Source organism: Canis aureus, chromosome 17 (assembly GCF_053574225.1).
Source record: "Canis aureus isolate CA01 chromosome 17, VMU_Caureus_v.1.0, whole genome shotgun sequence".
NCBI lineage: Eukaryota > Metazoa > Chordata > Mammalia > Carnivora > Canidae > Canis > Canis aureus.
The window spans coordinates 27202925-27225753 of NC_135627.1; positions in this window are offsets into that span (position 1 = coordinate 27202925).

Sequence of the window (22829 nt, forward strand, 5' to 3'; positions counted from 1 at the left end):
ATAGTGTAGGTTAAAGAAAATAAATAATTTTGTTAACAGTGTCTAAAAATTACCTTTTCAGCATAAAGGATAAAATAGTGTAAATCTTATATTTGAATTTTAAAAAGCAATGCAAATTGTTTTCATATTTTTTTATTTTTAAGTGCATGTTCCAACACTGTCCACTGAAAAGATTTACAGGCAATAGCAACCCAGTGACAATAAATACTTCTAGTAGCCAGATTTTGTTCATTAAATGCCTTTCAACAATAGAAGTAATGAGCATCCCCAGAAAAAAAAAAAAAAAAAAAGCCCTTTTAGGAGCTGTGCAGGAAATGCATGGGTGAGTTTGGGACATATTATTGAATATAAAGAATAGAAGCTGCAAAAAAGATTATGGAGTCCTTTCAAAAGGCTCCAGGGCTGGCTTGAAGGTACTTATACTATATTAAGTTGGAATCATTTATGATTTGAAAAGAAGGATTACTAAAATATATTGAAAACATCAAGTATATAAAAATCCTAAAATTGACAAACAGATAGAAATAGAAATACATAGAGAGAAATAAAGCAGTGCTTACTAGAGAACACTGGAATTTGTGAGTCCAGCTAATTATGATGAAAATTGATAGCCAAATATGAAAAATTAATTCTTTTCTCTGTATTTCCTGTATGGACTACGTTTCAGGGTTATTAAAATCCTACTAGATGGTAGGGAGTTTTAAAATAACAGCATAATTTCAAATAATAAATGCAGAATGATTGAACGAATTAGAAAGTCACAATTTTGCAGTGCCTAATAAGATAACTAATTTAAGCTATGTTATGATTTATAATTACTTATTTTTGCAAATGAGGAAGCACTAAGGTCAAGAAACTTTTGCGTGTTTACAAACTAGTGGCAAGCAGTGATTTACGATGCGGCACTCTTATTACACAGGAGTAAATAATGTAAGGTAGTGAAGAAAGGAAGCAGGAAAGAGTTAATTGTATTCCATCCCAGATGGCTTTAATGTTTTTGAATCTAAAATTAAATTCCTTTTGCTTGTGAAAAGTTCTATGCTCAGCTAGGAGGCTGCAATGAAACATTAAACACTGTCAATTCTTACTGTGATACTGCATTAATACTGTATAACATCAATATTTTATATTAAGAATGTTAATTATCCCTGAGATTCTGGAATGCCTAACTGTGCTAAAATACTAGTATACTAATTTTATTTTTAATTCATTTTCTTTTTTCTATTGGCTGTTCTCCCTGGATTTGATTCTTCTTCCTGCAGTGAGAAATGAGTTAAATCAGCTCTTACTGTCAACCGGAACAGCCTTGGAGCTGAGTTAATTCATCACCTACTGACAAAAGGTTAAAAATATTGAATATCAATATCCAGAATGTTTTCCAACTCACAGCAATTGTTTGGCAGGGCTGATGTCTGAACCCTGGGAATTAAGTACAATGTTTTGGCATTCTGTGTGTCCATAAAGTCACTTTTTTAATGTGCTTTATATATAAATAGAATCTAAATTTTCTCTTTGAATTTTCTTTTATAACATAGTTGACCTTAAATATACAAATTTTGAAGCCAAAACTAATAATCACATATACATCTACTTTCACAATAAAAACAAATTTTCACAACTGACTTGGAGAAATATCAGCTAAATCTCTACTATATAGGCTCGTGCTTATCCATGCTTATCTGATTACATGTTCAGACTCCAGTCACCTACAAAGACTAAACAATAGGATCATTTTTAAAAAAAGATTTTATTTATTTATTCATGAGAGACACACAGAGAGAGGCAGAGACACAGGCAGAGGGAGAAGCAGGCTCCTCCCAGGAAGCCCAATATGAAACTCAATCCCTGAACTCCAGGATCACACCCTGAAGCTGAAAGCAGAGTTTAACCACTGAGCCATCCAGGTGTCCCAGGATCGTTATTTTTTAAATTAATTTAACTCACTTAGCAGATGCAAAGAACTCTGTTAGATATCAAGAGAACTAATTAATATATAATTTTGCCCCTGAACTCAGAGGATCAGTATACTGAAACAGGATATATACACAACTACACAGATACTCATATACCACCCAAATGCATTATAGAGAAAAATATTTAAAAATAGGGTAATTTAGAAAATATGATAATTTATTTTTGAGCAGTGGTTCTTTCCCAGGGAAGTGATTTCATTGAGATTTGAAAATTTAGATAAAGTAATAAACTGGGTTTAAAAATAGGTGAAACTGTGGTCAGTAGAGATGGTGGCCATCTCATACATTTCCTTATCCTTATCCATACATTTCCTGTATCCAGGAATACAGACAGACAATACAGTGTGAAGAAATGTGTATGAGAAAGTGCATAAAAATATTATAGTTCCAACTTGACTTTTCAAAATATAGTCTGCATGAATGGAGGGGCAACAGGGTCCTTGATCACAAAATTGTTAATGACAACAATAGTAACAATAGTCCTTAATTATGCAGAAGGTGAGAAACATACTTATTTGGGGATGGCTTAAACCAGGAGCAGTTCCAGGGACCCTTAAAAATAGAAATCTTCCATTCAGTGACAGCCAGACTATATGCAAATAAGAATAATTTATAAGTAAGGAGTGATTATAGTATTCTGGTGAGGAATAAAGATGTTTAGATCTATGGTTGTGTCATGGTAAATTGACAACAGGAAACAGAAATGATATAGACTTGGAGACAAAAGACATCTGATTGATCTTGGGAGCTAGAACCAGTAGAGTGAGATACAATTCTGAAGTTTTAGGATAATGACTGCCAGTGTATAAATGATGCTGTGGTGCTACCTGGAATGTCAGAGAGAAAAAAAAATATATATGAGAATATATGGACATTTACCTGTGTGCATTTTTAAAAATATTTATTTATTTATTTATTTGTTTGTTTGTTTAGAGAGCTCACAAGTAAGGAGAGGGGTATGGGGAGAGAGAGAATCTTAGGCAGACTCCACACTGAGTCTGTCCCACAACCTTGAGACCATGACCTGAGGCAAAACCAAGTGGGATGTCCCACCACCTGAGACACCCAGCCTCCCTCCCCACACCAAGTACATTCTAAAAAAATGTGCACACACATACATGCATGCACCCAACATTGTCATTTGTAAAGGAATATGTCCATATGAGCTCAATATAGCATTAAGAGTCTCCACAGAGCATGTGAATGGTGATTTACAGAGATCGGAGGGTAACTGTATAGAGGAATTAGATTGGAATCATCAACATAGAAAAAGCAATGAAAAAAGTTACATTTTATTTGTACTTGTTGCAAATAGACATCTTAATCAAAATAGGAATGCATTTTAATATGTATTTTATGATTTTTTCCTCAAGAATTTATCAAAATTTGGATAGAAAATATTTTATTTATTTACATTATTTTCTCTTTTATATACAAACCTCAACCATTTTCTTTCTTACATGGTTGGAAAAGCTCCTGTCGAATCTTTGTCTTGAAGGTTTCTAATACCAGGGTTTCTTGTAACATCAGAACTTTTAGTGAGCTCCAATTATTAGTTCCTTAACCACAAAACTGAATTTGGTGTTTTTTTTTTTAAGATTTTATTTATTTATTCATGAGAGACACGGGCTGGGGGGGAGCGGGAGACACAGGCAGAGGGAGAAGCAGGTTCCACGCAGGGAGCCTGATGTAGGACTTGATCCTGCGTCTCCAGGATCAGGCCCTGGGCTGAAGACTGCACTAAACCTCTGAGCCACCCGGGCTGCCCCTGAATTTGGTGTTTTGAATTTATCCAGTATCTTGCAAATTTTCTTTGGCATTATATAGTGATATTTCTATAGGGCTTTAAAGCTGTATAAGGCTTTAATCTCTGTAAAGTCAAAATAAACACAGTGGGTGGGGGTCAAAGATTTAGGTTGTTTCAAAATTTTTGGTGTTGCAATATATTTTGTGGTATAATGTTTCTTTGTACAACATGCTAGTGTTACTAGGTCATATTCTGTGAGTATAATTCATAAGTTATGCATTATCAACTTTATTTAAAAATGTTAAATTTCTCCTAAAGTAATAAGATGAGGCCATGACGTATAGCTGCTAATTATTGTTCCATGCTTTTCCAATCAACTCTTCCATTACATGTTCAGAGAACGCACAGCAGTAGTGACTACTAGAGATCTGTGTAGGATATCAGATTTAGTGTCATAAATACCCCTATTCAACAGTGTGAAAAAATAAAATGCGGTACTTCTGCTTGTTCATTTACTTCATCTCAAATCTATGATTTTATCTCAATAATTCACTATGACTTTTTTTATAATGAAGAAAGAGAAATTGTGACAAATGAAGAAACATAATGCAGAAGATAAAACCTCAGATAGTGTTACACTGTGGCAAAACAAATGTCAGAGTTGTCAGTATTTGACAATTCAATAATATTCTGCCCACTAAGGTGTGGGAATACAGGAAAAGGTTGCTTCTGAGAATGACACTACAAGCACAACATCTAATTGATCATAAAGAGACAAAATGATCTTACTCAGGCTTCTAAGCTTGTAACATCTGACTGTATTTTTAGTAGGAGTATATGTAACATATCTAAAGAAATAACTCATCAATAACAAAATTATTACCACTGAAACACAGGGGGTCTAATTTCTTTCTATGTTGTATAGAAGCCCTGTCAAGGAAAGAAAGTCTTAGAACTCTGTTGTCCCAAACAATAGCAACTAACTACACACGTCAATTACAGTTTAAGTTAATTAGAATTAAATTTTAAAAATTCAGTTATACTGTTCACATTCCAACAGCTCAGCAACCAAAAGCAACTTGTTATAGTTGCTTTTATAGTTATAATACTGGACAGGATAGAGAACATTTCTCTTGTTATGGAGAATTCTAACAGACAATACTAGTTTAGAATATGGATTTCAAGTATTTGGGTATCATTATGGCAATGATATATGTAGTTGTAGCTAACTAAATTGCAGTATTCTAATACATTTCTAGAATTGCTCTCACTGTGGAGTAAGAAAGATATCCTAGCATGATGCCATAACTAATTTGAGCCACTTGACTGCTCCTGTTTTTAAACCATATCACTAAACAATATTCACAATGTCATTTATCTTCCTATGTTTATCAGGATAGAGTGAGCTGTCCAGAAGTACTCAATTATGCTAGACCTTATTAAAATATTTTGTGTTGAAAATAAATTGAATATCTGATTTGATTTGATGTTGCAAGTATTTACAGAAAAATAATATGTTGATCATGCCAATATATGTATTAAGCATCAGTTCTGCTGTATCTTGCAGGTTAATACATTGCCTCACTGTCTTTACACATCAGTCTCATGTGCTTGGTTATGGCTCAGTGCACTGTGCCAACTTTTAACATACTATAGTATGCAGTTGTTAAAGATTTGATGGCTACAGCAGGTAATTAGGTGCTCAATTATATATAAGTATGCAATTATAAAATGTCAACCAGACATACACATGTACAAACACAAATCCAGGACTGCTGAAAGAGGCCATGTTTGTTTTCACAAATAACCAACCACACTTTCAAAATTAGGAGTATAACTGGAGTTACTTAAGTTATTGAACTACAAATATCACAGTGCAACACAATGGTAAAAACAAAAACGCCTATAAACTTTAGTGTCCAAGAAACAATTACGCTCTTCCATTTATTCTGGATGACTCATAACAACTTACTAAATCTCTCTGTACTTCTGCTTCATTATTTGTACAATGAAAACTATAATATTCTACCTCATAGAATTAGCTTCAGAATTATTTGAATTAATGTTTTTAAAGTATCTACAATATTACCAGGATCATAGTAAACATTCAATAAATAATGGTAGTTATTATTAGAGTATATTAAAACATTCATCATAAGCTATCATTATTAAAATGTACTTTATTTTAGGAGACTAAACAGATGAATGTTGAAGTTTAGAAAAAACTTTTAATAAACTAACAGTAAAATAATAGGAGGAATTCACTATAGTCCTGGATTAATAATTAGAAAAATATAATTCTCAAACCCTGTCAGGTTATGAAGCAGATAGAATACTTGAATGGTAAAGGTATTTTTTAAATCCCTAATAAAACTCTGTCAACATTTATTTCATACCATAATGAAACAATTTCATGAATTAAAAATAAATTACAGTGTAAGATTTGTTTCTATAAGATAGTTAAGTTAGATGAAGCAGACTTCATTCATTCATTCATTCATTTTAGATTGTATATATTTTTATAAGATATAAAAGTAGCCAAAAGCTCAAATGGAACAGTTGAACTATTCATGGAAGAGTCCTTCAGTTGCTCTATTTCACTTTGGTTGATTTGTTTGCCTCTCTTCTGGAATTTCCTCATTTATCTTCAAGGCCCTAGTCAATTTATTTATTTATTTATTTATTTATTTATTTATTTATTTATTTATTTATTTATTTTATTTATTTTTATTTATTTATTTATGATAGTCACACACACAGAGAGAGAGGCAGAGACACAGGCAGAGGGAGAAGCAGGCTCCATGCACCGGGAGCCCGACGTGGGACTCTATCCTGGGTCTCCAGGATCGTGCCCTGGGCCAAAGGCAGGCGCCAAACCGCTGCGCCACCCAGGGATCCCCCTGGTCAATTTAATGGAGCTTTGGCTATTCAGCCATTTCAACTCTGTGACTTGCATATGCTGCTTTCTTCCAAAGGAACACATATCACCTAAGTTATTCACCTGTTTTACTTATATTCACCCTTCAAAGATCGATTAAGCATAACCCCCTCAGGAATCAACCTTGACCATCTCCTTTTCTCCAATTTTGGTCAATTTTCTCTCCTTTGCCTTCCCTATGTACATTCTTTCACAGCATTTACTTTGCATGAGTTCAGTTTTGTTAGATTTTATTTAAAGCTTCCCTTGTGTACTTAATTGTTAATTATTGTGGTAGATAATGACCTTCAATAATATTGTCACCTCTTTGAGGTCAGCAATTTATCTGAAGAATTACCCCCTCTGATTTATACCTGGTAGGTACATAAATATTTGTTACAGGCATTAATAAGGTAGGAAAGAAGTAGAATCTCTAAGGCAAAATGACAATATTTCTAAATTAAGTGATTATGAAGTAGCAAAACATCTTGGATAAAATGAAGTTTTTTATTACTTTATTATTTTACATAACCAAAATGCTTTCATGTACTTTATTCCCTAAAGTTTTGTTGATTTAAATTGAGAGAATTTCTCTAGATACTATAGAGCTTGATAACTATATTTTATTATCAATTTTGACCACATGAATTTTAATTTTGTTTTTGTTAAACCACTATGCAATGATGTGCCTGCTTTCCATTAGAAGAAAGATGTTTTTATATAAATTGTACATGTGTCTATTAGCAGATATTTTCCAAATCCCTATAACATTTCAACATCCAATGAACTTTTATGAATCAACATCAGCCAGAAATGAAGGATTAAAACATTTGCTACTCTTGAATAAAACACTATCCAGTTCTTGTCCATAAGACTAAAAGCTGGATGATAGATTGCAGTTAAAAGGCAAGAGTGACTTCTCTTGCCATCCTGTCAGTATGGTGCTTGATGTGAGTGAAAGTACTTTAGTTCTCTATTACTGGGACTAAATGTACTAATACGCACTAGAGATCCTCATTTAGATTTTTTTTTTTAATGAAACCACGTGTGTGACTTAAAAAACACTTTATTGGAGCAATTACTGACATGCAAAAAGCTATACATATTTAATGTCACAACTTGATAAGTTTGGAGATAAATAGATCTGTGTTAAACCATTACCACAATCAATGCTGTAAATATATTCATCACCTCCAAAAGTTTCTCCCCACATCTACCTACTTACCTACCTGCTTACCTACCCCAACCTACCCAGCTACCTACCTGCATATAAAAGTTAACAGAAGATCTACTGTCTTAGAAAATTTTAAACTATATAATGCAGTGTTGTAAAGTATAGTCTCTATGCGGTACAGTAGATCTCTAGAACTTACTCATCTTGCATTAATTGAAATTTTGTGCCCTTTGACCAACACCTCTCTGTATCCGCCTCCCTCCAGACCTCAATGACCACTCTTCTGCTCTCTGCTTCTTTCAGTTTGACTGTTTTAGGTTTCCAGTATAAGTGAGATAATGTAGTGCTTGTTCTTTTGTGTCTGGCTTAATTCACATAGCATAATGTCCTCCAGGTTCATATGTGATGTCACAAATATCAGAATTTCCTTCTTTTAAAAATAAAGATTTTATTTATTTGAGAGAGAGAGAGAGAGAGAGAGAGAGAGACTAAACAGAAGAAGGGGCAGAGGGATAGGGAGAAGTAGACTCCCCACTGAGCAGGTAGCATGACGCTGGGCTCCATCCCAGGACCTCAAGATCATGACCTAAGTTGATAAGGCGCTTAACCAACTGAACCACCTGGGTGCCCCAAGATTTCCTTGTTTTTAAAGTATGAATAATATTGCAGTGTATGTAAACTATGCAGCCACTGTGGATAATAGTATGAAAGATCCTCAAAGAATTAAAAGTAGAACTGCCAATATGAACCAGCAATCTGACTTGTGGGTATAATTCAAAAGAAGTGAAATTAAGATCTCTAAGAGATACTGCACTCCCATGTTCATTTCAAAATTGTTCACAATTAGCATTTAATTTAGATGGCAAACTTTCTGAAGCGACTTTGGAATAAAATTTTAAGCATGGTTGTAAAGTAAATTATCAGCCTTTATAGGAAAAAAAATCCTGTTTTTCTGTCATCTTTAATACATTTTTCTTAGAAAAAAAACATTTTCCTATCATCTTTACTACATTTCTAAGGAATATCATTTATGTCTCTTTGTGTTAATTATACAGCATTCCTGGAAAATAAGTAGTAATCCTGAACGACTTTTAAAGATTCACATACGCTCCTATGACCTAATTTTTATTACTGTAGCATCTCTTCCAAGGTCATGGTTATTCTCGTTTCTTGATTCATTATTTTACAATATGACAAGGTAACAATGTGACTACAGTGAGTGTTAAACAGAAAGAATCATAAATTATTAATTTTTTTTTTTTTATGATAGAGAGAGAGAGAGGCAGAGACACAGGCAGAGGGAGAAGCAGGCTCCATGCACCAGGAGCCCGATGTGGGATTGGATCCCGGGTCTCCAGGATCGCGCCCTGGGCCAAAGGCAGGCGCCAAACCGCTGCGCCACCCAGGGATCCCTAGAATCATAAATTAGACAAAGGGTCTCTTGCAAAATGTTCAGTACTTGCAAAGAAAATTCTGTGTGTGTGTGCATATGATCAAGTTTCAGTGGCACATATGGCCAATTTAACACAGAGTAGGTCATTTTTTAAGATTCTGTTTGTATATGACAAAATTATTTTTAGTAATGATTATGTAATGAAACAAGTAATATGTGTAACTAGAGAAAATGGAGGCAGAGAAAATTATCTTGTATGGATCACTGTGTATGTGTAATGAGGACAATGAGACTAAAAATATGTAAGTAAAAGTTAGTAGTACATTAAAAATAAGAAAAAAGGAAAATGGTTATAGTAATACATGTTAATTATCCCAGTGTATTTTTTAAAAGGACAAATTTTAGACTTGTAATGATAATGAATAACAAGATTTCTATTTTTGAGTATTAATATCTCCATATATGCCAGTGATTTTTTTAATTGATCTTAAATTTATGTTCAAGTGACTGTCCAAATTTGTCAAACTATATTCATTCATGATTGATTGAAGAGTCTTTTTTGTTCATTTTAAACACAAAAGCTTTTGGAAATCAAAATTAATAAAATTAAAGCAACTAATAGCAAATAAGAAAAGTCAAAAACAAGGGAATAAGTTTTGAAAAGATTCATAAAAATGTCATTTCACACAACAAAATGGAAAGCAAAAGGTTTTTTTTCTTTGATGTCATTTTAAGTGGATTTCATATATGTTTATGTATGTATTAGTTTTCTGTAGCAAATCACCACAAACGTAATGACTTAAAGTAACACAAATTGTTATGTTACAGATCTGAAGATTATAGCCCAAAATGGGTCACACTGGGCTAAAATCAAGGTTTCTCTCTGGACACCAGGAAAGAATCAGTTTCTTGGCTTCTAAAGGCTACCCACATTCCTCTACTAGTGGTCCCCTTCCTTTGCCTTCAAAGTAAGGAATGCTCCATCCTTCTAGTCAATCACTTCTTCCTTTGATCTCAGCAAGGAATATACCATTTTGTATACCTGTATCATATAAGATTCTTATTAAAATTGAAGGAAAATAAATGCTATATGTATGCATAGAAAACAGACTATTTTACACTTGAAATGGACTCAAATAATTCTAAAGGGACACAGACTTATTCTCAAAAGAATTGCATATAGTTGAATCTGCCTCTTTGGAGGGTGATAATATAAATATAAATTCCTTTTTTATTATTTTTATTATTTTTTTATTTTTTATATTTTTATAAACATAATTTTTTAAAATGTGCAGAATTATATTATATTATATTTAAAGATAAGTAATAATATGTGTTAATTTGAATTTTACATACTATATTATAAAAACTGTAGCAATAGCAGTTGTTCAGAAATTAAACCAATATATTTTTTAATATTTATTTATTTATTTACTTATTTATTTATTTTTAAAACTATTTATTTATTCATGATAGACACAGAGAGAGAGAAGCAGAGACATAGGCAGAGGGTGAAGCAGGCTCCATGCAGGGACCCCGATGTGGGACTCAGTCCTGGGATTCCAGGATCATGCCCTCAGTCAAAGGCAGGCACTAAACTGCTGAGCCACCCAGGGATCCCATTAAACCAATATATTTTTTTAAATAAGTATTTTATCACTAACTTTGTTTAAAATTTCTGGAGGACTAACTTTTGGTCAGTTGTATGATTGCTTTTAAATTCTTTTTTTTTTTTTTTTTTATTATTTTTTTTATTGGTGTTCAATTTACTAACATACAGAATAACACCCAGTGCCCGTCACCCATTCACTCCCACCCCCCGCCCTCCTCCCCTTCTACCACCCCTAGTTCGTTTCCCAGAGTTAGCAGTCTTTATGTTCTGTCTCCCTTTCTTAATAGACAATCCTATTTAATGCCTGCATCCTTATTGGAAGATTCACCTGCCCATATGGGTGCTCCCTGGCCTAACTCTCAAATGATATTTTAATAAAAGTCATAGAAAATGCACAGATGAAAAAGAAAAACTTTATTAGCAATCCCAAACATATCTTGGCCAAATGATAGAACAGATTTCTACAGATCTAGGCCAGACTCAAGCAAGATTTTATTCTACTGATAAAACAGACACTACATAGTTCTATACAAAAGAAGCATCAATATTAAGGAATGCCAAAGACTCTTGTAAACTTTATGGGGAACAACTACTTGGTTTAGCCAGAGGAACTAAAGATAACTACAATTTTGAAGTGCAGAATTTTTAACATTGATTTTTTTTTTCCCTGTGAGGGTTGCAGTTCTTGCTGTTTTTTTGTTTTGTTTTTGTTTTTGTTTTTCCCTCTTTCTTTGTTTAGTAATTTGCCAAGGCTAGATCTGTGAAATAAGTTTCTCCTGTAGTGTTGGGAAACTGTTCCTCTTTAGTTTTTTGTTCGTGTGTTTTGTTGATAATATTTTTAAGCCTGTCCTCTCAGGGTTTATCCCTTTGTTTGTGTATCTTTGTGGTTAGTGATTGGAGTGTTCTCAAACACTCGGATCTAGTAAGGCATCCATGATATGGTGAGTCTTGGATTGCTAGGAAAGTGCAGTCAAGGTTTTCATGGCTGCCCTGCCTTGCACTTTTCATAGAGCTCTTTTGGCCTCCTCAGTGAGGAAGAGCACACCTCAGAGTTGGCCGGAGTGTTGGGTTGACTTGAAGCCTCTCTGATCTCCCATGTGCCGGTGTACAGCCCCAGCCAGGTATATATTTCCCCTACCCAAGACAGAAACCTGAGGTAGATATGGTGGTCTTCCCCACTTACTCACATCTGAGATCATCACTTCCAGGGATAACACTGCTGCAGTATCCAATGCTGGGAAATGAATGAGCTTTTTCAATGCTTTTTAAAATTTAAAAAATGCTTCTGTGATTATTGCATGCCTGTGAGCCATTTCCAGAGCACTGGAATGATTTTTGTCAATTTTATACAGCTTTGTAATTGCTTTTTGTAGAAAAGATTTTATGACTGACTCACTTGATTATAGCCACTATAACCTTCTTCCTGAAATATATCAAGTATGCTTTTGCCTGGGTCTTCATAACTACTTTTTCCTCCATCTGGATGCTCATCTCATATAGGTACTTGGCATACTCCTTCAATTGATACAGGGTTTCATCTTCAGTATCATCTTACTGGGGAAGGTCTCCCACCTCTACAAATAGTTTCTGCTTTGTATCACCTTCCTCTTGCTTTATTTTGCTTTATCCCATTTTCATTTCTTAAACTACATACTTATTGTAGCCCCTGACATGATAGCTGAGTTTGTTTCATTGCTAAATTTTAAAACATACAAATAATATGTGGTACAGAAGAGATGGTCAATAGATATTGAACGGATGGATGAGTTAATGATTGAGTGAACAGAGTAAAAGAGTAAATGATAAAGCACAGTTTGCTAGAGGAGTCTTTCGTTTTTTGAGTTAGTATTGAAGATTACTAAAAGGAAGAAACTGTGGTCTATATGACTAAGTCACCATTGTGTATTTCTATTCCTAGAAGTGTTTCATGACTTTAGAACTAGTCTCTGAAAAAATCTTTTCTTTTTTTTTTTCTATGACTTAAAATGGATTGAAGGAATTTCTATAAGGATTTTTTTTTTTCTTGAATGTGGCTGAGGGTCCCAAAATCAGAGTCACTTCATTGGACTAGCATTTTAAAAAAATCATCTTTTATACTCAAAGAATTGTACAGTGCACAGTTCCTCTGCTAGTTTAGAAGTACTGTAGGAATTTTTTAATAACATAACCATAAGACAAAGTTAATATCTGCTTAAACTGCTGAAAACCAAGTGATGGTGTTGCATATTAATAATTGTCTGAGGGCATTATCGAATAGGGAAATATCAAGAAAACAAGAGTAATGGCCAAGCAGGAAACAGAAGAAGGACAAACAATTGAAAAATTGAATGAAGGGATCCCTGGGTGGTGCAGCTGTTTAGCGCCTGCCTTTGGCCCAGGGCATGATCCTGGAGACCCGGGATCGAATCCCACATCGGGCTCCCGGTGCATGGAGCCTGCTTCTCCCTCTGCCTGTGTCTCTGCCTCTCTCTCTCTCTCTCTCTGTATCTGTCATAAATAAATAAAAAAATATATATATATAAAAAAAAAAAGAAAAATTGAATGAAATAAGTAGTGTAAGTGCTATATCAGATATACCAGATGTCAGGAATTGGAAGCAAAGAAGACAAAAAACTAGTAAGGTTGTTCTAAATCTTCAAAAAGTGGTGCAGAAATGTACCTTCTCATTCTTCTGTATTTAGCATGGCTTGAAGTAAATTCTTACCAGCACAGTAAATTAAACATTAAGTAACAAAATGATGAGTAGTTAGTGAATGAACATTCGCCGGGGGGGGGGGGGGGGGGGGGGGGGGGGGGGCAGGTGGGTAGGTGGAGAGTAGTAGTGAAATTGTTATTTTGTTATTTTAAATTTTTCAGTAGTAGATGTAACAGTATCAAGATACATTTAGTTTTAAATGAATTCTCTGAGTTAGAAAAAGTATATTTTGTTTTTTCTGAAACAGGATGTTTCTGTAACTTGTTAGCTACTAAGCTATTGAGTCATCTTATTGAAGTAGCCCTGTTAGGATTTTCAGTGCTACTCTGGGGACTTTTTTGTTCCTACAAGGTGTTCCTAAATTTACTGAATCAACTTGAAGCCATAGAAGCCATAGGATCTTTTTTTTTTTTTTTCAGATGACAGAAAAAACTATTTCAAACACATGTAACATGTTTTAAAAGAAGTTCCAGTGCATCAGATTTTGCAATTTGTTGCTGCCTTAGAAAGCAGTCATTTAGAGAAATACTTCACAATTTCATTCAGTTATCTCAGATATGATGTTGGCCATTTTAGAAAAAAAAATGGCCCAAAATATACTCATATAAATGTATCTAAATGTAAAAAGAAAAATATAATTGGTTATTTGATGCTCCATTCTAATAATATAGGAAACCTATTTTTTAGAAATATTAGTTTTACTATACAATGTGGATAAAAACTCTACAAATAAGATACTTTTGGGCAGCCTGGGTGGCTCAGTGGTTTAGCGCCTGCCTTCAGCCCAGGGTGTGATCCTGGAGACCCGGGATCAAGTCCTACGTTAGGCTCCCTGCATGGAGCCTGCTTCTCCCTCTGCCTGTGTCTGTGCCTATCTCTCTGTGTATGTCTCTCATGAATAAATAAATAAAATCTTTTTAAAAAAAGAAACTTTCAATCTACATGGGGATATTTTGCATATCTAATTAAAATACTATGTCGGTGTAGACATTTGTTTATCATACTTGTGGTTATTTACCATCAAAAATTATATAGAGGGCCTCCTTTCACACTGAATGGAATATAAAGCAAGGATTGGAAATACCTCGCCAAGAAATTTATGGATCTTTAGAAGGTTAGGGTATTTATAGAGCACTGTACCAGGTGCTGCAACCTTAAATATTTCACAGCCTAGTCACTCAAATCATAATCCAGGTAAAAGATAGAATTCTGTGACTCCCTGTACAGTATTTTTTGACATTTCATCTTAGCAACTGCATCACTTTAAACCTGCTAACCACAAAGCTAAACATTTGCTTGTATATTTTCTCTTTTGCTTTCACATGAAATAACACCATTTCAAGTTTATTGGGATCTGGGGATTAAGAACATTATGGTAAAGTCACATTTAACCAATATAACATTTCAGAATTCTGTCCTCAATTCCCCCAAACATTTATCATAAAACAATGCATTCAGATCCTGTTTTTCATATGAGAGAACATTCTGCCTATAAATGAATTTGCATTTTACTGAAACATTCTAATTAGTTCAAGTGTGTGTGAGTGCGCACACGCGTGCACACACTCGCATATGTATCAGGGGATTACTTTGATCTAGGTTTTGAGTTGATTTAAAAATCAATTTATTGTCAAACTAAAATGTAAAACATAACAATTAATGTTACTCTTAATATACTAGGTTGGTAGGGACTTTGTGTTTTTTTCTAACCAAGATTCTCTTGATAATTTTTGCATTTATTCAATAAGGCTAAAACTAAGGAGGAATTAATTGCTGTCATCAGCAGGTTGTCAGGTTTATGCAAATGAAGAGTAAGAATCCTAACAGGCCTATTTAAAAAGTTTTTTTGTTTTTTTTTTAATCCATCCTTCTCTTTGTAAGTAGGGAGATTTGGAGTCTCAAAAAATCTCCTTCATCATTGTTTTTTAGCCCATGTAGAATCAGTCAGTCAAATGGGACAGTGTCAATTAAATCATGATAACCTGTGTTTTGTTTCTCCTAATATTTCCTAGAGGAAGAGCCTGTGATCCCATGAAAACAAGTGGGGGCCATATTCATTTATGTAGTCTGCTGCCATGAAACTGACAGATCAAACAAACAAAGAGACAAACTTCATCTGTTTCCTGCAGTTACATTTCTTCATATCCCTTGCCATCTGGAACTTCATAATCTGTGTGGGTGTTATTCACTCTGACATGGGGGCTCTACTTCAAGCCACAGCATCATTTTGCCCAACAAATGGGATACTGGCAATTCGTATGTGAGACAAGGAGCTTCCTACAATCATATTTTAACATTCTATTGATAATCAAGATACCCCTTCTAAACCTCCCCACCTTAACAATATAGGAACTTAAGAATTTTGGCTTGTCTCTGATTGACTGCTTTGTTGCTGCATCCCGGAACAGTAACTTATCGACTATTTTAAAATAATTATGGAAGGGGCATCTGGTTGGCTCAGTTGGAAGAGAATGTGACTCTTGATCTTGGGGCCATGAGTTCACGTCCCACATTGGGTATAGAGATTACTAAAAAAAAAATAAAAATAAAAATAAATGAATGATTATGAGAAATATATAGTCCATAATTATGCAAGACATCCACATATATTTTAGGCTGTAGTAATGTGGAAGCCAATAGGAAAGTGACTCATGCTTTAACTAAAATGCCAAAAAAAAAAAAAAAAAAAAAAAAAAAAAAAAGGTCAGCCAGGGTGGCTCAGTGGTTTAGTGCTGCCTTCAGCCCAGGGCATGATCCTGGAGACCTGGGATAGAGTCCCACGTTAGGCTTCCTCCAAGGAACCTGTTTCTCCCTCTGCCTGTTTCTCTGCCTCTCTCTCTCTGTGTCTCTTGTGAATAAATAAAAATCTTAAAAAAAAATAGCATTAATGGGATTACTTTGGAGGTCATTGATTTCCATCAAGTTATGTATGATGAGTAAAATAATTTTACTCCATACCATTTTTTATATGATTCTGGATTGAACAACATATAAATGCTAAAGTTTTACAGTTCTGCTCTTTATTATTTTCAAACATTCTTCAAGTGTTCATTTGTGAGCTTTATTCATCTGAATGTTAGGGACAAAGCTTGAGGGTATATGAGCCAGATAGAGAACACATTTAGAAATAAAAAAAAAAAATGACTTCTCAGCTTATAAAAGTGCTCTGCAATCAATCAGGTACCTAAACATAACAAGAAAGGAAAAAACAGAATACATAATAAAAATATAAAACAGAGTAAGAATACTCAGACCATTTTCCAGTCATTGAATGCACTGTTTTGATAATAACAATTTTTTGTATATTTTTTATTGGAGTTCGATTTGCCAACATATAGCATAACACCCAGTGCTCATCTCGTCAAGTGCACCCCTCAGTGTCCATCACCCAGTCACCCCATCCTCCTGCCCACCTCCCCTTCCACTATCCCTTGTTCATTTCCCAGAGTTAGGAGTCTCTCATGTTTTGTCACCCTCTCTGATAGTTCCCACTCATTTTCTCTCCTTTCCCCTATAATCTCTTTCACTATTTTTTATTCCCCGTATAAGTGAAACCATATAATGTTTGTCCTTCTCCGATTGACTTACTTCACTCAGCATAATACCCTCCAGTTCTATCCACGTTGAAGCAAATGGTGGGTATTCGTTGTTTCTAATGGCTGAGTAATATTCCATTGTATATATAGACCGCATCTTCTTTATCCATTCATCTTTCGATGGATACCGAGGCTCCTTCCACAGTTTTATAATAGCTATTTTAATTACATTAGACTTTTCAAGGGCATCCACTGTTGTCTTCATCATGCCTAATAACTTTGAGTATGTTTTCTGAGTAAGGCACGATATGAAGACCTTTGCATGCAACATTTCAATTAATCACCTAACAACCCAAATTAGGTAAACATGTTATCACCACTTTATACTTTAGGAAACTGGGGCTTAGAAAAATTATATGAATTGTGCAAAGATCCACATATGGTATTCAAACCAGCTTTCCTAAACTAGCAATGAAAAAGAAAAGTTTGAAATTAAAACTAAATACCATTTGTATGAGCATCTTCCCCAGATGAAATATGTACGTGCAAATCTAACAAAATATAAATGGAGAAATATAGTATGTTCATAGATGGGAGCACTCAATATTGTCTAGATGTAATTATTCCCAACTTGATCTATAGATTCAGTGCAACCCCAATAAAAATTCCTGCAACTTATTTTGTGGATGACAAATGGTTTCTAAAGTTTATATGGAAGGCCAACAACTTAGAAAAGCCAACACAATGTGAAGGAATGAGAACAAACTTGGAAGACAAACACTACCTGACTTGAAGACTTACTATAAAGCTACCAAAATTAAGATAGTCTAGTATTGATTAAAGAATAAACAACCAAAACAATGAAACAGAATAGAGTCCAGAAATAGAGCCACATAGATATAGCCAACTAATATTTGACAAAGGAACAAAAACAAAACAATGGAGCAAAGATAGCCTTTTCAACAGATTTTGCTAGAACAACTGGACATGTGTATGCAAAAAGAAAAAATTGAGGCACAGACTTTATACTCTACACAAAAACTAATTCAAAATGGATCACAGAGCTAAATATAAAATACAAAACGATAAAACTACTAAAAGATTATAAAAATGATGTTGGTTATGTTGATTATGTCTTGAATTTTTAAATACAACACCAATGATATAAAGAAATAATGGATAATCTGGACTTCATTAAAATAAAGTAAAAATTTCCTCTGCTAAAGACCGTGTCAAGAGAATTAGAAGATAAGCCACATACTAGAAGAAAATATTTGGTGACACATCTTTTTTTTTTTTTTTTTTTTAAGATTTTATTTATTTATTCATGAGAGACACAGAGAGAGGAAGAGACACAGGCAGAGGGAGAAGCAGGCTCCATGCAGGGAGCCTGATGTGGGACTCCATCCCGGGATTCCAGGATCACTCCCTGGCCTGAAGGCAGGCGCTAACCACTGAGCAACTCAGGGATCCCTTTAAACATCTGATTAAGGGGATCCCTGGGTGGCGCAGCGGTTTGGCGCCTGCCTTTGGCCCAGGGCGCGATCCTGGAGACCCGGGATCGAATCCCACATCAGGCTCCCGGTGCATGGAGCCTGCTTCTCCCTCTGCCTATGTCTCTGCCTCTCTCTCCTCTCTGTGACTATCATAAATAAAAATTTAAAAAAAAAATTAAAAAAAAAATAAACATCTGATTAAAAGAAAAGCTGTTATCAAAAATAGGCAAAGAACTCAACACTCAACAATAAGAAAACAACTTCATTAAAATTTGATCAAAGACTTTAAAAGACCTCACCAAGGAAGATATGCATATGGTAGATAAGCATATGAAAAGATGCTCCACCTCACCTCATCAGAGAATGCAAATTCAAACAACAGTAAGATATTTCTACACACCTATTAGAATGGCCAAAATATGGAATACTAACCACATCAAATGCTGACAAGGACATAAAGCAACAGAGATTCTCATCATTGCTGGTGGGAATACAAAATGGTATAGCCACTCTGAAAGACAATTTGATGGTTTCTTACAAAACTGAACAGTTTACCATACAATCCAGCAGTCATGCTCCTTGGTATTTATCCAAAGGAGTAGAAAACTTAAGTCGACACAAAAACCTGCCCACAATTATTTATGGCAGCTTCATCCATAATGGCCCAAATTTGAAAGCAACCAAGATGTCTTTCAGAAGTAAACAGATAAATTAAAACTATGGTACAGCCAGATATGAAATATTATTCGGCACTGAAAAGAAGTGAGATATCAAGTCATGAAAAGACATGGGGAAGCCTTAAATGCATGTCACTAAGTGAAAGCCAATCTGAAAAGGCTGCATACTGTTTGATTCCAACTATGTGACATTCTGGAAAAGGCAAAACTGTGGAGACAGTAAAAAGATTAATGGCCAGTAGGGGTTGACATGAAGAGAAGGGATGAATAAATTAGAGCACTGAGGGTTTTTAGGGCAGTGAAAATGCTCTGTATGATACTATAATGATGAATGTGTGTCATCATACATTTGTCAAAACCCATAGAACATCTAACACCAAAAATGAACCATAATGTAAACCCTGGACTTTATGACGTGTCAAAATAGTTTCATCGATTATGACAATTGTATGTACCAGTCACTCTGGTAGGGGATGTTGATAACGGGGAAAGGCTATGTGTGCATAGGAGCAGGGAATTTATGGGAAATCTTTGTACCTTCCTTTCATTTTTGCTAAAGCAAAATTGCTAAAAATAAAGACCTAAAACTGCTCTAAAAAATAAAGTTAAAATACAGTAATAATAATAACATAAATGAGAACAATAATTCAAAATAATTCAAAATTCAGAATTCCTTAAAATGCAGCATACCGGTTGCTAGTTATAAACAATAAACCATTTAATGTTTATAAAATATATTTTTAAATTTGTTTTGTATTCCTAATTATAATCTTAATAAAAATGGTTAAACATACCATAAGACATGACAGGAGATTAAAAAATCATCTAATCATCAATGAAAATAAGCAAGGACCATACAAAGTTCAGGAGTCTATAAAAACTAATAAAACCAGTTTTAATGAGAATCTGATGGCTGGTCTAGGTCCTTCTAATCTGTAAGCTGCTGGAGCAGCAGAGGTATTTTGAAGTCATTTATCTTTGCTTCTCCTGTTTCTTTTTAGGATTGACAAAACAGAGAAGTGATTAAGGCCATAGGCTGTTGATCAGACACGTAGTAGAAATTTCTGCTCTGCTACTTACAAACAACATGGCTTAGGATGAGTTACCTATCAGTTAACCATAGCTCAGTAATCTCTTATACGGTCAAATACTCCCCCTGTTTGTTAATGCGGCTCATATTAGGTTATGGAAATAAAATAATTTAACACATTATCTTACTTCATAAGCACTCCACATATGTTAGCTATTATTTTTCTAATCACCTCTGCATTAGGGAAAATGCTGTATTTATTTTGTATATGTGTAAATTGTAAATACATGTCCGTAAATATTTATTGTGTGCTTAACTATGCCCCTAGTAGAAGTAAGCTGTGTGGCAGATTTCTGTAGTATTACTGACAGATTTTATTTCTCTACAACCTTGAAATGACTGAAATAAATGAACAAGGGACAGATGGAGAAAATATAGTGCTTTGCTCTAATAGTGAAGTGGATATTGACAAATAGGGAGATTTTTTCCCTCAAAATATTCATGTTTGTTCAACAATTTTGGTAGATTGTGATAGTCTGGTTTGAAATTAGACAGAATAAAAAAAATCTGATTTATCCTAAAATTATATTAGGCTGGTCTAGTTTAAAATCAACTTCTACTCTCAGCAGAAACTTTAAGTAATTCTTAGATTAAATGCATGTTTTAAATTTTTGTTTACCAGTTAGGATTTTTGTTCCTTTCTATGTAAAACTGTAAAATGAAATCCTCTGCACTTGTCATGGGAGTCATTTTATCTTTTTCAAGGGCTTCTCAGTTCCTTTGAAAGGAAACTAAACTCATATTTCCTCCTTCACTTGAAGTAAGTAGAAATTTAAAACTGAATTCATATTCCAAAATGTTCACCTACAGTAGTACTTCGCACAGCTCAACATGTGACTTAGTGTAATATAAATTATTCATTAAGATGAAACATTCTGACCTAGCAAGCTTTATTGCTGTTATGAGAGCTGCAGTCGAAAACCTGCTTTGAATACAAATTGTAATAACTATAAATCAGTGTATCCTACTAAGGCTGAGGCTAAGTCTACATGGTAAAATTCCCTGTGACTAAAAGTACAAATTTGAGAGATCATCGAATGCAGCCTTTGACATGAGTGTCTAACTATAATGTATTCATTCTGAATGCATGAATATAGGGATCCTCACAGATAATTTATTTTCTTCTCACAGTTCATGATCTCCTTGCTGTCCTCAAGATTTTCTGTTATTTTATTCTTTTAACTCTACCCTCCAATACCCTGCTATTTTATATTTTCATTTTCAGCCTTCCTTCACAAGTAATTTACAACCTCCTCCAAAAACAAAAACAAAAACAAAACAAACTCTTTGAGAAATATTTTTGGATTAACCTATAATAATATTTTGTATAATAAAAATATTCAATAACACTTCAGCTTTGACTCAGCTGTGATATATCAGGCACATTTATGTGAAGGATGTGTTCTTATGTAGAGTAAGTGTGCTATCCTTTATTTAAAGATCAATTTCTTCATGGCATAATATGTTAAGACTATTTCTTTTCAGGTCATCATCTTAACAAAGTTTTCTGTACATGAGAATTTTCTAATTTAAGTGTTTTACTGGACATCAAACATTTTCTTATTTCCACTCTCCATTGTGCCAGTAAAAATATCTTTACACAAGGGTTTGAAGGAAAATATTGTGATAAAAGTAATACTTATGATAGCCATGAAGATTTATAGAGGGCTTGGGGATAAAATATACGGACGTTATATGGAAGTTGAATGCATACTATTTACTGGTTAGGTCTTTGGCCATAATTGGTCCTAAATATTTTATGTAGTTGCCCCTAGTTATGTCTGCAGTGATAGATAGTGATTGATGATGATATAGATAGATAGATAGATAGATAGATAGATAGATAGATAGATGATAGATAGATAGATAGATAATGATAAATGGTACCATGGAAACAAAAGCAGAAATGTAATAGCCAGTGAAAGTGAAATGTTAGGAACAAGGATGAGAGGCTTGGAGTTATTTTAAATTGAATAGCTGTAGAACGAACTGAAGAGGTGACTTCTAAGTGAAGATCTAAAAGAAGGATGACATCATTACCAATGCAAGGACTTTGAGGCAGGATGGACTAATGGAAGTGACATGGGGAAAGTATAATTAAATGATAAATTAATGAGAGAGTGATGTGAGGCCAAGAAAGTTGTATATTAAAGAATTTAGCTTTTGCCTTTGTATAGTGGAAATTTATGCTTTTTGTTTTATTTCTTTTTACAGCATTCAATCTTTTAAGGAGTATAGCCAATGATATTATAATAGCATGATGTGGTGACAGATGGTAGCTATGCTTGTGGTGAGCATAGCATAATGTATAAACTTGTTGAATCACTATGTGAAACTAATCTAACATTGTGTGTCAGCTATACTCATTTAAGAGGTTTAAACAGAGGAATGACCTTGTCTAAGTTTTGAAAGTATTACTCTTGCTGCAGTATAATGAGTACTTGATGAGTAAAAGTAGATGCATGGGGGCCAGACAGAAGTTTATTGCAGTTATTGAATTAAAGAATGAATGTTGCCTG